Source organism: Sinocyclocheilus grahami, unplaced genomic scaffold (assembly GCF_001515645.1).
Source record: "Sinocyclocheilus grahami isolate Dianchi unplaced genomic scaffold, SAMN03320097.WGS_v1.1 scaffold2.1, whole genome shotgun sequence".
Classification (NCBI taxonomy): Eukaryota; Metazoa; Chordata; class Actinopteri; order Cypriniformes; family Cyprinidae; genus Sinocyclocheilus; species Sinocyclocheilus grahami.
The window spans coordinates 1884090-1899440 of record NW_015505181.1 but is presented as its reverse complement, the minus strand read 5'-3'; the positions used below and the strand labels follow the sequence as shown (position 1 = coordinate 1899440).

Below are 15351 nucleotides of genomic sequence, written 5' to 3'. Positions count from 1 at the left end.
GACCCCTTCCTGTTGTCCTTAAAGCGATGAAAGTGTCACATTCGGTGAGGTTTGGTAATGGCTGTTTAATTGGGCTGCGCATTCGAACGCATCAGCCACATAGTGTTTGTTCGTTTAATTTGTCCCCTTCCTTCCACTGAGGATGGATTTATCCTTTTCTCACGGTTTTGCCTTCGTCCTGGTGAAAACAAAAAGAGAGAGAGAGAAATTATGGAGATTTGGAATTTGAACCGTAATTCCAACAAATGAAAAGTGAAATCACTGAAGCTTGCATAATGTGTGTTGGTGTATGATTCTGGCTTATGAAAAGAACATATATACTACCGTTTAAAAGTCAGTTCTTTTCTTTTTTTTAAATTACTGCTTTTATTCATAAAATATGCATTAAATTGATTAAAAGTGACAGTAAAAACATTTATAATGGTACAAAATGCTGCTCTTTTTAACTTTATTCTTGTAAAAAAAAAAAAAAGTATCGCAGTTTCTACAAAAATATTAAGCAGCACAACTGTCTTGCTACTACAAATCAGTGGATGTCTTTCAGAAATGGGCGAGTTTTTTGCAACTTTACTGGGATGGAAAACTGACTACCACCAACTAGAGGCATAATGTTTAATGTAATGAAATGAAGGGGTTTTTGTTGAGCGGGTGCACCCACTAAATGAGGATTGAACACCGTTCTGGTTTGCTCCAGCTTAATTTAACCCCTGATTTATCCTTTATATATACACACATTTCAGCATATTCATCTGTCTCTCAATAACACCACACACAGACTGAATTAAAAAAGAAAAATGAGATCAGAGTCATTAACACATTTTCAGAATTACAGTGCATCAAGCGGCCACTATTCACATTTGGTAAGAGTTACTGTAATCAACATCAAAAAATAAAAAAAAATCTATAAATATATTACCAAGTAGTACAGAAATGCTAATCAAGAATGTGCATATAGTATTCAGGAATCACTACAGGGCTTTCCTGAAATATAAAAGATGAAATACAAGAGAGCTGATGTTTATTCCATGTGTGAAAGACTTTCCCATTAATGAAAAACCTCAGGCCAAAGTTCTTTTGTAACGGAAACAAATACTTAGTATTGTATCTTTGAACTAGAATGAGATGAGAGGAGCTATAACGCCTGTGTCACCAAGCAGAAAATGAAAGAAAAAAATGTTCAGTTTTGCATTTTTACTTGATTTAGATTAGAATAAAATCTGGAATCATTTTGTTCTAAAACAGTTGCAGGAAAAGAAAAAGAAAAAAAAAACAGACAGGCAGAAATTGTTTGATAAGCCCTATTGTCATTCTGCATCTCCATCCAAGCTTTCGGTCTCTTTTATGCTTGGATACTAGTGGTTCCTCTGATGAATAATGGCCGTTTAGGCTGTCAGTTCTCTGTCATCACACATTGTTAGGTATGGAGTGCAGCATAAAATCTGGCCTTCACAGAACATCTAAATGTTTCAGTGAGGTAGACAACTACATGTGGATAGAGCTACTGAGAGATTATATATTGTGTGGTTACTGCTTTTACTGTTTAACTTAAAATAAAAAATAATTCAATTGTCATTCAATTTTATTCATTGAATCGATCAAAGGTGACCGTAAAGACATCAATAATGTTACAACATATTTTTATTTCAAACAAATACCAACTATTCATAAAAGAATCCAGAAAAAAAAGTATCATGATTTCCACAAAAATATTAAACAGCACAAGTGTTTTCAACATTGATAATAATAAGAAATATTTATGGAGCACAAATAGCAATACTTTTACTAGCAACTATTTGTTTAGGAAAAATAAATGATAAATCTCCACTTAAATGTAACAAAACTTTGAAATCTGCAATTTTATAATAGGCTGACTTAATCAGCTACTAATTCGTGAATGTGCCCTGATAGACAAAATTCATGCCCTACACTTTTCCTTGTTGCATTACCTGTTTACTTATGAATAAGTCCGATTATGAAAAAAAGAAAAGAAAAAAGTGAACAGGTTTTAAATGCTGTAAATTGACCAAATGTGCTGTCTCATAACGACTATAAATGTTTATCTGCAAATTTGAGAAATGTGAAGAAAAAAAAAAAGTTCTATAAATATGCTCAAAAAGATATTCTATAAAACTACATTTATAATCACAATAAAAAAAACAAACAAACATCAGTATGTGTTCAGATGTTTTGCGGTATTTTTTTTAGCTGGCTGTGTGAAGGAGCAAACCTGTTATGCAGAGCTCCTTCAACTTTCACACTGACCTTGTGAAACACGGAGGCAGATCTCCATGGCAACTCTGCAGCGAGCACTGCAATAGCTCCTTCCAAGAAACAAATGACGGTGGCTCTGCAGAGGGTAACAACAGAAAGAGAGAGAGACTTTTTTACTAATAAAACACATGACTTATTTAAACACACAAAACACAAACGGCTGGTCTAGATGACACATTATTTTACTCTGTTAAGGGTCAACAGCTACTTGTTCCATTCTGAAAAGCTGCTATCAAGTCGCTGCTGCAGCACTCATCTAATTATTACAAAGGTCAATATTCCTCAGGAAGGTGAATGAGAATACTACACTCTCCTGAGACGCAGGCGGGGGGATGCTGCGGTAAGGATGGAATAATTCTTGTTCATCTCTTAGTTTGCATCTATCTAGCATATAGAACTGCTTCATAAAAAAATCTATGTGATGGACATACTCTAAAAAATGCTGGGTTGAAAATTGATCTTGATCTATAATAACCCAGCAGCGGTGGATTGGGAACGCGGACGTGAAAGAGAGCACACACACATCAACATCGGACAACACCAGTGCGAGAAGCCGGCATTTTCTCAGCGTCTTCAGATGGAAGCGAGTGAAAGACGGTTTATGGTAAGTAAAGATTAAAAATGTGAAGTCATCATTCATTGTTTGAATCCGGTAGTATCTTGAGATTTCATGGAAGGCGGAAATATTCCGAAAAGAGCTTATATTGAAAAATACGCGGACATGGATTTTGGATTCTTAACTGAACTCTTTTACTGAACGAAAGAGGTGCTTTTAATATAACGTCAGTGAGTGTCTTATATCATATTTACATATTTTACAATATTTCATTTTTTTGAGGTGTTAAGAGAGGGTTATTAACATATTTACATGTTAATTCGTTATTTTCTTTTTCGCGGTTAAATTGAATGTAGTTTCCTAAAGGAAACGGCGTTATGTAATAAAGACTAGCCTAATTATTTTGAGGCTGATGAAGTGATAATTGTTAAAAGTAATGTTTTGCATGTTATATTTCAGACTTGTTGAGCTTTGTGTCTTCATTGAGTTAACGACACAGAAGCTTGCTTGTGTGAGGAGGCGGCGAGTTTCTCAGCTTCTTCAGAAGAGTTAAAGACGGTTTAAGGCAAGTAAACTTCAGAATTCCATCGTGTCATCAATTTTTTTTTTACTAAGAGTAAAAGAATGTTTGTTGTTTTTATAGATGTTGAAAGCCAGAGACATAGGAGAGCATCATTCTTTTGAGATTGATGCGAGTTATTTTTAGAAAATAAATGTTTCTGTTGTCTCCTGCCTGTTTACCTCACATTTTGATGCAACAACAGTATGATTACGTGTTCATATTTGATGTAAACCACTGATGTCTGTGTTTTTCATTGCAGAACTCAAACCAACTTTGGAGTTGTCTGATTTGGAGAGTCATCATTCTTGGTCTTCCTTTCTTAAAAGAATAGTTCACACAAAAACAATTATTTACTTGCCCTCATGTCATTCCAAACCTATAAAACTTTTGTCTATCTTTAGAACACAAATTAAGATATTTTTAATTTTCTCTCATAATTTTTTGTTAATCCATTGAAAGTCTAGATAATCAGTATTTTCAAGCCTCAAAAATACAGAGTTATTGTAGAAGTTATCCATGTCAATATTTATATGAATAAATCTAAAATTATATCATAGCGAACACGTCTGTTCAGAAGAAAATACTGGTCTCCCAGACTTGCAATGGAGGACAAAAATTTAGAATATTAAATATATTTGTGTTCCAAAAATTAGCAGAGTTTGTATGGGTTTGGAACAACACGGGGGTGAATAAATTATGACCATTTACATTTTTTGGTGAACTAACCCTTTAAAGAGCAGCCCTCCACGTACATGAAAATGTGTGAGGTATGTGAATGTCACGTCTGTTTTAATGTTTCAGTAAAGAAGTAGCTTTCTGAAAGCAATATATTTATTTAAACAATATTACATGCCCTCACACTAGTGCTGCCATTTATAGCATTCTAGAGCGCTGTGGTAGACAGAGACATTAAACAACCACAAAAAGTGATTGAAATTATAAAACAGACTATTTACCTATCCTTACTGATGTGGATGCACATCTATCTGAAAATGGATAGATTTTAATTAAATGTTTTCTTTTTTTCAAATGTTTTTCTCTTCTTAGGCCACTGATGAAGAACAGGCGGTGACTAGGATGAATGCTGGTCAAAGAGGAGAATGACCTTTCCCCCAAACTGATGCAGCAGTGGTTTTAAAGGAGGAGGCTGCCCTGGATAATGTAAAAGATGTCACATGCCTTTGCTGTGCTGATGGGGCTGCTTCATAACTACATCAATTATGCTAAAGAGATCATGACAATTGGCAGTGATGCCTGATCTGTATTCATGGACTATGAAACAAACTGTAAATGTATAATTTGTAAAAACAAAATGTTAAATGCGTGTTCCGTGTTGTTTAGCATAAATGGAGTTTAAACTCTGTCATTCATACACATGCTCACATTCTTTCACATGTTTCTGATAAATGTTATAATATCAGTGTTAATGTTGTGGTTTATTTACGGTCATGACAGAATAGTTTGTAAAGAACTTAACTATTAACTAATTGTACAACTATTGTATAATAGTGTTTTTGTATAATATTTTTATGCAAGATATAAAATTTACCAAAAAAGTAAAATTTGATCTTAAAAGTTATATTCAACAAATGGTCAACGCTTCATTTATAAACTCTGTAGCTGTTAATGCCATACTTTTCTGCATTTGTTCTTACATGCATGTTACTTTTGACTGTTTTCTCTTGTTTTAAATAAATATTTACCTTTTGATAGTCATTCTGTGTGTGTAAAAGTGATTTTAAAATGAACAAGATTTGTAGGTTTAATGTCTAGGCCGATTTGGGTTCATTTTAGCCTAGCAGTGTAGTAATTTTAAACCATAAAAAAGCAACCCAGCATGCTGGGTCAAACATATAACCCAACTTGTTGGGTTAAAACAACCCAGTGCTTGGTTCGTCCCTTTTTGACCCAGCGCTGGGTTGCCAAAATAACCCAAATTGGGTTGTTTTTAACCCAGCAGTTTTTAAGAGTGCAGGCAGGGGTGGATTTAGTGATTTGGGGGCCCCATGCAAAATATAGGAATCGGGCCCTATGTATTTGCACACATTTACCTAGATCAGCCTTGAGGTTCCTTTTTTCTTGTGATGCTTGCTGCTGCAAAATGGTGCCCCATAGTTGTGTCCAATGTTTCTACATTTTTTATGTACATGTTATAATGGCTTTCTTTCATGCTGTAGACCACGAAATAGCAATTGATTTACAGTTTTCACAAAAACAAAATAAATTATAAAATGATAAACCTCACAGTTGAGCCTTTAAGTAATTTTTTTAAGAAAAGAGATGAGTCAGAAGTATAAATTATGATATTAATTTAAAACGGGGTTATGTGGGTGGATTTTTGCATTAGTCTGAACAAAAATGGCAGACGGGATTATTGAAAATGCACATTCATTCTCTGCCAGCAGGAAACGCTTTTGGAACATCAGAAATACAGCGGTTTCCCCGGTAACAGCTGTAAACAAGGCAGTGCTGCTCATAAACGCAACTTTACCAGATAAAATGAAAATTCCACCGAAACTTTTCTGAAGACAGTCGGTTCCCTTCAGAGATTCATTCATATAAAAACTTGAATTAAGTGAGAATGAGAAAAATATGAGGAGGGAAGTCCACTGATGAGTTACCAGTGTAAGCCTGTGTGCCAAAGGCTGTCTAATTCTAAACTTTAAAATTACACTTATTTTAGTTATTTTAACTACAAATTTAAATGAAAGTGAAAAAATAATGAAATGGAAATTATACATTTGCACATCTAAGGATTATATCAACCAAACAAGTAACTGCGTATGCGTCCTCTACTTGGGTTCTTCTCATAAAGGAGTAAGCAGCATTTAAAACAATAAACATATAATATGCACTGTTGTGCAATATTTAATTACAGCTTCAGATACATGATATTTTCATTTGCTACAAGCAGGATACACAAGAAGTGTGTTCAACTCGGACACGCAGACGGTTGCCGTGGTGATAAACACTGTAAAAAGCAACCATTCTCGTGTCAGCGCTTAATGCTCATCTCGTATATGAAATATAAGAGATGGCTTTTGGGGGCCCAAGGTGGTCGCCTACCTTTGTCTAATGGGCAAGTCCGCCTCTGCATACAGGTAATATAAAGCTCTGTCAGTTGATTTTAATTGATAAAAAGTGTGACTGTCAGACATAATATAATATCTATAATATCTCGTAATATCTATTCAACCTGTCGCGCATGAAATCTCTTGTGGTCTTTTTTTTTTGGACAAAATATGCTAACATGTACATCACCTTGATTTGAAGATGGATATATGAGCAAATCAGTATAATCTGTGAAATGTGTGCAATTCTTTCAAGCTTTTAAGGACAAATCTTTAATTCACTCTCTAAATGACTCCATGTTCCATCAGGTGCATTAAAATTACACAGAGGCTTATGAAACACTATTAGGGGTCGTTCACACAGGATAAGCTCTTGCGTTCGAAAACAGCTGCAACAGAACAAATGTGTCATGGTCAAAGACATCCATGTAGCACATAAAAAAAAAATAGCCAACTCATTTCTCCTCAAAAGCAGGTGGGCTCGGGGGCCTCATCCCAAGGCATGGGTCTAATCAGAGAGTTAAATATTATTTTTTATTTAATTTTTTTAAAGAGGCAGTGATGACCCTTTCAGGCTGTTAAGAAGTCAATACAAGATAATACAAGAGTGCTCATCCTTCCATCCCTCTGGAGGAATTGCCCAAAGTCTTGGTAAGGTAGACTCACACGGATAAAGGCAAAGATAACAAGATGAAAATCCCCAATCAGATTCCATTTGTGGCAATGGTGGATTAACTTTGAGTCACCACAACACCAAGTGGATGTTTACAAGGCAGCAGCCGACGTTGGACAGCCTTGGGTAAATTCAGTGCTGGCACGCTTTTATTATTCAAAAGCTTTCTTCTCTGTCTCAAGGGTTAGTGAAACCAGGTGTGAATCTCACTTTTTGGCATAAACCAAGTATGCGTATACATAAGTTATGTGTGTGTGCATGCACGTACCTAGAAAACAAACAACTCTTGCAAAGACTGGGACAAATAAGGATTACTTGCAACCAAACAAACACAAACAGATGCTCGAAAAGCAGTAGCTTTGGATAATATTCAAAATCTGGTTACTTTTGAACAGGACAATAGCACAGATGATATTTAAAGGGGTGGCTGATTGCGATTTCACTTTTTTTAACGTTAGTTAGTGTGTAATGTTGCTGTTTGAGCATAAACAATATCTGCAAAGTTCCGATGCTGAAAGTTCAATGCAAACGGAGATATCATCTTTTAAAATTAAGGCAGTTTAATGCCTACAAAAAAACGGCTCGTAGGAACTACAACGAGCTACTTCCAGGGTTCGTGACATCACTGTGACGAGAGGGGCGGGGCCGAGAGCCGTGGGAACGGAGCGAGGCCAGTGGAGTAATTGCGAATGCGCGACACCTGCACCACTCACCGGTCTCGAGTCTCACGGAGGAGCTCCGGAAGGATATAAAGGAGGAGTGATGACAGGGAAAGACGAGAGAGGACCAGGCCTGGAGTTTATTTTGTGTTTTGGTTTTGTTTGTGCGCGGCAGTCGTCCGCGAGGGGCTGTCGCGCTATTTTGTGTTTGTTTATTTTATTATTAAAGTTTGTTGAAATGTTCGCCGGTTCCCGCCTCCTTCTTCCCGACTTATGAACTTTGTTACAATCACAAACCCAGAAATTTACATAAACCCCGCCCCCGGGAACACGCAACAAAGGGGGCAAGGCCATGCTCCGCAGCTTTAGAGAAGAGGAAGCGTTGTTGCCATGCCGTCAAAACTAGGGGTGCGTGCATGAAAAAATATATTCATATGAATCGTGATTCCGTCTTCTAACGATTCTAATGGATTCACAAGTTTCACAATCAATGTTCTAAAGCAGCGGTCCTTAATCCTGTTCCTCACGTCCCCCTGCTCTGCACAAGCTCTGCATCTCTCTCGCGCTCTCATTCAGATCATCAGCTCAGCTCCAACAATGAAGTGTTCAAATTATACCCTATGCGTATAGACAGACAGATATTTTCACATAGCTATGAGAAGCGTTAAACATGGATGCGGTTGCCGTGCTGTATTAAAGCTTTAATCAGGATAAAACCATATAGTAAAATCTAACATTAGCAGTAGCATTTACAAATAACAACATATCTAAAAGTATGAGACAACAACAAAATTTGATTTTGTCATCTAATATGGAGCAAGCATCTCCGATTGTGGAACAGGTTTCATTTAGTCAGCGTGTCTTAAAACGAGCAGTGATATGGTGCAGAAATTTATTATTTTTAACACCGTGTGGTCGTTATTCCATCAGGTGCATTAAAATTACACAGAGGCTTATGAAACACTATTAGGGGTCGTTCACACAGGATAAGCTCTTGCGTTCGAAAACAGCTGCAACAGAACAAATGTGTCATGGTCAAAGACATCCATGTAGCACATAAAAAAAAAATAGCCAACTCATTTCTCCTCAAAAGCAGGTGGGCTCGGGGGCCTCATCCCAAGGCATGGGTCTAATCAGAGAGTTAAATATTATTTTTTATTTAATTTTTTTAAAGAGGCAGTGATGACCCTTTCAGGCTGTTAAGAAGTCAATACAAGATAATACAAGAGTGCTCATCCTTCCATCCCTCTGGAGGAATTGCCCAAAGTCTTGGTAAGGTAGACTCACACGGATAAAGGCAAAGATAACAAGATGAAAATCCCCAATCAGATTCCATTTGTGGCAATGGTGGATTAACTTTGAGTCACCACAACACCAAGTGGATGTTTACAAGGCAGCAGCCGACGTTGGACAGCCTTGGGTAAATTCAGTGCTGGCACGCTTTTATTATTCAAAAGCTTTCTTCTCTGTCTCAAGGGTTAGTGAAACCAGGTGTGAATCTCACTTTTTGGCATAAACCAAGTATGCGTATACATAAGTTATGTGTGTGTGCATGCACGTACCTAGAAAACAAACAACTCTTGCAAAGACTGGGACAAATAAGGATTACTTGCAACCAAACAAACACAAACAGATGCTCGAAAAGCAGTAGCTTTGGATAATATTCAAAATCTGGTTACTTTTGAACAGGACAATAGCACAGATGATATTTAAAGGGGTGGCTGATTGCGATTTCACTTTTTTTAACGTTAGTTAGTGTGTAATGTTGCTGTTTGAGCATAAACAATATCTGCAAAGTTCCGATGCTGAAAGTTCAATGCAAACGGAGATATCATCTTTTAAAATTAAGGCAGTTTAATGCCTACAAAAAAACGGCTCGTAGGAACTACAACGAGCTACTTCCAGGGTTCGTGACATCACTGTGACGAGAGGGGCGGGGCCGAGAGCCGTGGGAACGGAGCGAGGCCAGTGGAGTAATTGCGAATGCGCGACACCTGCACCACTCACCGGTCTCGAGTCTCACGGAGGAGCTCCGGAAGGATATAAAGGAGGAGTGATGACAGGGAAAGACGAGAGAGGACCAGGCCTGGAGTTTATTTTGTGTTTTGGTTTTGTTTGTGCGCGGCAGTCGTCCGCGAGGGGCTGTCGCGCTATTTTGTGTTTGTTTATTTTATTATTAAAGTTTGTTGAAATGTTCGCCGGTTCCCGCCTCCTTCTTCCCGACTTATGAACTTTGTTACAATCACAAACCCAGAAATTTACATAAACCCCGCCCCCGGGAACACGCAACAAAGGGGGCAAGGCCATGCTCCGCAGCTTTAGAGAAGAGGAAGCGTTGTTGCCATGCCGTCAAAACTAGGGGTGCGTGCATGAAAAAATATATTCATATGAATCGTGATTCCGTCTTCTAACGATTCTAATGGATTCACAAGTTTCACAATCAATGTTCTAAAGCAGCGGTCCTTAATCCTGTTCCTCACGTCCCCCTGCTCTGCACAAGCTCTGCATCTCTCTCGCGCTCTCATTCAGATCATCAGCTCAGCTCCAACAATGAAGTGTTCAAATTATACCCTATGCGTATAGACAGACAGATATTTTCACATAGCTATGAGAAGCGTTAAACATGGATGCGGTTGCCGTGCTGTATTAAAGCTTTAATCAGGATAAAACCATATAGTAAAATCTAACATTAGCAGTAGCATTTACAAATAACAACATATCTAAAAGTATGAGACAACAACAAAATTTGATTTTGTCATCTAATATGGAGCAAGCATCTCCGATTGTGGAACAGGTTTCATTTAGTCAGCGTGTCTTAAAACGAGCAGTGATATGGTGCAGAAATTTATTATTTTTAACACCGTGTGGTCGTTATGGTTGTTGCTAGATTAGAAAAATAACAGCAGGAACATGTTCTATCGAACACGTACACAGCTGTCAGGCTACAATCTATCTTTTTCAGTTCCCTTTGACAAAAAAAAAAAAATATATATATATATATATATATAGTACACAGATGTGTACAGCTGCATTTTCAGGTTCTTAAAATGAAAGGTTCTATTAGTGCAAATTAAAACCCGGATCCTCAGTCAAAACTAAAATGTTACTAATAGACCAACATCAGTATTTATCCACTGCTAGGTCTAAGAATCCATCCATCTCCTGATTTTCAGATCTATAAATCCCTGTAAAAGATCATGTTAGATTGCATATGCATCACCTAATTTATATATGTAAGAATAATTGACGATGGCAGCAGCGTCTCTACTAATGGTGAAACTTTAAATACATCTTCAAGAACTTTTAAGCTTAGCTTTTAAGTTGCTAAACTATTTCACTGATAAAATTGTCAGTAGTGCTAACAACGTTAGTGCGTGTGTGTTTTTGTGTGTGCAAGTATGAGTTGAATTACTGAAATAAATGAACTTTTCCACGACATTCTAATTTATTGAGATGCACCTGTATGTGTGTGCGTCTGTAAGGAAGAGAGAGCGGGAGAAAAGGAGTGTGTGCTTTCCGTACATAAAACTTAATTTTGTGGCAAAACATGGAAATAATCTGTTGTTTTTATCCTATTGTTTACTATATTTATTTGTTTGGTCAGTGTCGTTGTGGGTTTTTTATTTATTTAGCTGTTTTAGGCTGTAAGGACCTTTAAAATAACTGAAATCGTTTGGCGAAATGATCTGGACATGTAATGCGGTCAAGACCTGCCTGGAACTACTTTAGCCGTGCATTTCCCTGAAAATAATTGCACTCCTTAGAACATTCGTCAGCCAATCAGATTCAAGCATTCATAGCCCTGTAGTATAAAATATAATATTCATGAGTTAAGACCATGATTTTTTGATGTCATAACCTAATGTCTGTGCCCTTACCTCTTTTTTAAAATGAGCTGCTGATGGACTCCAGATACAGTGAGGGACACTGGAAGCAAGAAGGGTCAAACAAAAGTTTTGAAAAGCAGAGAGACACAGTATGTCTGGCAGTAGAGTCAGATTGTGCTGTCGGAGCTTGATATTAGAGTTGACAGAAAATAGGCTGGCAAGGTCAGTGCAGTGCAGGTGAAAGCAGAGGGAGACAGACAGTTAAGTCCTTTCACTGAATTCCAATGTTGCACACACACACACTTACAGAAAAACACACAAGACGACAAACTACTATTTTAAAGGTAGCACTTTATTTTACAGTCCTGTTCTTCATGTACATACTATGTACTTATTATAGTAATTACAATAACTAGGTTCTACCCTTAACCTACCCCTAAACCTAACTCTACCCCATGTAGTTACCTTATATTACCAGAACTTTCTTAGGTAGGTACACTGTAAGTACATGTAAATACATGCACTGTAAAATAAAGTGCAACCATTTTAAAGATATCTACAAAACATAAGTGCTAAAACAACAGTGACTACCACTGCAATATAAAAGCAATTGATGTTCGGTGGTCTAAAAATTATTTGGACATTTAAGCCAGACTTGCGCACAACTGTACAAAAGTCATTGCATTGCACAACAAAATACAAATGAAAGTGGCATTTATTTTTAAGAATTAATGTAATTATTACATACTTTTTAAGCAAAGGTAATTGGAAAAATGGCTAAGAATGATTTAAAGTTTTGAGAAAACAGTTGGTTTCGTATGTTCTATTTAATGTAATTGCAATAAACAAAGTATAAGAGTGACTTACATGTCCAAATGTACATCTGAGTGTCAGATGTTTGTGGTTAAGTATTCTTTTTGAGTGTTTTCAAATTAATTCAGACTTTCGGGTCCATTCAGCAGGTGACATCATATCCAGTCTTCATAGTGTGATCTGTATTCAGGTAAAAGATAAGAGGTCCATTTACTTCCTTTCATTAAAAACCCATAACAATTTATGGATTCTATATTGATTCGGATATTCCCTTTTATTTTATAACCTGAAGCATGCTTCATAAATGATGAATACTGCCAGTCAATTCAGTCCATTTATAAAATATTAATAAGCATACTCTTTTATTTTATTTTTTTCAAAGAAAAACCATGATAATACAAGGACAATTTTTTTTTCTGATGGTATGGATAATGTACTGGATTATAATAAGATAAAAGCATGCAAAAGCAAATAAATTAAATAAATAACGCAGGTGTGAAGTTAATGCTTTGGCACAGAATAAACAAACATAAATACTGTTCGACCCAAAACAGCCGTTAACGCAATGTGCAAACCCACCTTTGAGGACTGGGCAATCATTTCCAGGTGTGTGTAACCGCAAATAATTATTTATAGAGCCTGGCAAATCTGCATTACTGCTAGAGTGCAAACAGACCTTTTTTTTCTTTTCCACTCACCGTTAAGCTCTGAAATGAGTCGTTTAAGGAGAGGACAGGAGGAGCTTTGGCATAGAGATCCAGGCATCAGCATGCAGCCAGAGGTGGCTCGTACAATCCCCGATCAGCAATCATGCCATGAATGAACATCGGGCCCGTAAGGAAACTGACAGCGGCAAATTCAGTTAATCCCTGCAATCTGCAAAGCAAATCAAGAACATAAACTGAGATTAAACAAAAACAAAACACTGTTTTATTTTGGTTTGAAAAGAACCTGACAGGAAAAAAGCTTTTGTAGAGATGCATTTGTCAGAGTAGTGACAGGATTCCGTTTCATGGGTCAAATCACAGGCTGGTGTCAAAATTTGTCTTTCAGCATGTCTTGCCATTATATTCTTCATCGCCAAGGAGAGATAATAGTAGCTTGCACAATCCATTGTTAAGGTCAACAAAAGATGATTATTATGAACAGGAAGCTTTCAGAGTGACATAGAAGCATGTGTCAGATCCATTCTCATTTGTGCAGGCTGCATCAAACATCACAGAATCTGACTGGAAGTCCTTAAGGAGGAGTCAGCAGAAACACATTCACCATTTTTGTAGTTCACCATTCAACCACCGCTGTAGTACAATTCATGAACAAATTACTCTTTCAAACTGGTTCTTTTTAATAAATCAAAAACAACTAATATGGTAAAATCTACAACTAATATGGTAACAAACAAATGATTCTTCTGAGCCAGTCCTTTTAATGAATCATTATTGGAATAATGATGAAATCCATCTAAATCCTTTAGAAAGGTTAAAGAATCAGTTATGTTTATATATAAGCAAAATGGACTCTATAACGAAAAAATGCCCAAATAAATCAGAATCAAATAACTTAACACCGAATTGCACTGAATAAGGAAAACGGTATCGAGATTATTATGAACAGGAAGCTTTCAGAGTGACATAGAAGCATGTGTCAGATCCATTCTCATTTGTGCAGGCTGCATCAAACATCACAGAATCTGACTGGAAGTCCTTAAGGAGGAGTCAGCAGAAACACATTCACCATTTTTGTAGTTCACCATTCAACCACCGCTGTAGTACAATTCATGAACAAATTACTCTTTCAAACTGGTTCTTTTTAATAAATCAAAAACAACTAATATGGTAAAATCTACAACTAATATGGTAACAAACAAATTATTCTTCTGAGCCAGTCCTTTTAATGAATCATTATTGGAATAATGATGAAATCCATCTAAATCCTTTAGAAAGGTTAAAGAATCAGTTATGTTTATATATAAGCAAAATGGACTCTATAACGAAAAAATGCCCAAATAAATCAGAATCAAATAACTTAACACCGAATTGCACTGAATAAGGAAAACTGTATCGGCACCCAGCCCTTATGGCAGCTAAGAGGTGAAAACACATTTATTTAGAGACATAAAATGGTACCTGCAAGATTAGACCACCTGTTTCATGGCACCACAACAGCTGTTTCCTTCTGGAGGTAAATGAAGGAGCTCATCATTGGCCTCCTGCACTACTTCTTTCTAGACAGAGTAAGAGTGAAAAGCAGTGAGAAGGAAGATTAGTTGGTGAACTCGGCAAATGCATTATTCAGCATGCACAAGCGAGCAGCCCACATGCAAACGTCTCCATTCACTTCACATTAGGGGCATTCAAGACACCCTCACAACTCATTACGTTGCAGACAGAGAATCAATGGTACGCAACATCCCAGCACCAGCTGGGCCAAGGTAACAGGGTGCATCATGAGGGCCAAGCTTCTGCTTGAGAAGCTGACACATTGTAAATGAGCTTGAAGGTGAAATGCACATGCTGATGGCTGGCAGGGGAGAGCTCAGGGCTGTACTCACACAGGCCTGATGATAGCTAAGGATCATTCTTCTATCCCTCCACGCCAATGTGCATCTATGAGGGAGAGCAAAGAGGAAGCACAAACAGTCTCTGGACCGGCAGGTAGATCCCTGAGGGACAAAAGAGCGACAGAGAGAACATTAGAACTAATTGGGCATTCAGAGCTTTGAGAAAGGGAGAAAAAGGGTGGATGCTACAATCAGAGCAAGTATTCAAGTGGTGTCTAAATGAAACATGAGTATTGCATCGCTACGGTGTATGAGGTGCTGTGAAGGGACACATTTTCTCCAGAAAATAATCGAATATTCATTTTTGTTGTCTAGATTATGTGATGTCATCTCATAAACCCAACTCAAAAAAGGTGTTT

At 37.1% G+C, this 15351-nt stretch overlaps 1 protein-coding gene across 1 annotated transcript in view; it reads left to right on the top strand.

Annotated features, from left to right (window-relative positions):
* LOC107603068 (leucine-rich repeat neuronal protein 2-like) overlaps positions 1-15351 on the top strand; it is a 63374-nt gene that overhangs the window by 43528 nt on the left and 4495 nt on the right. The gene's annotated exons all lie outside the window — the stretch shown is intronic.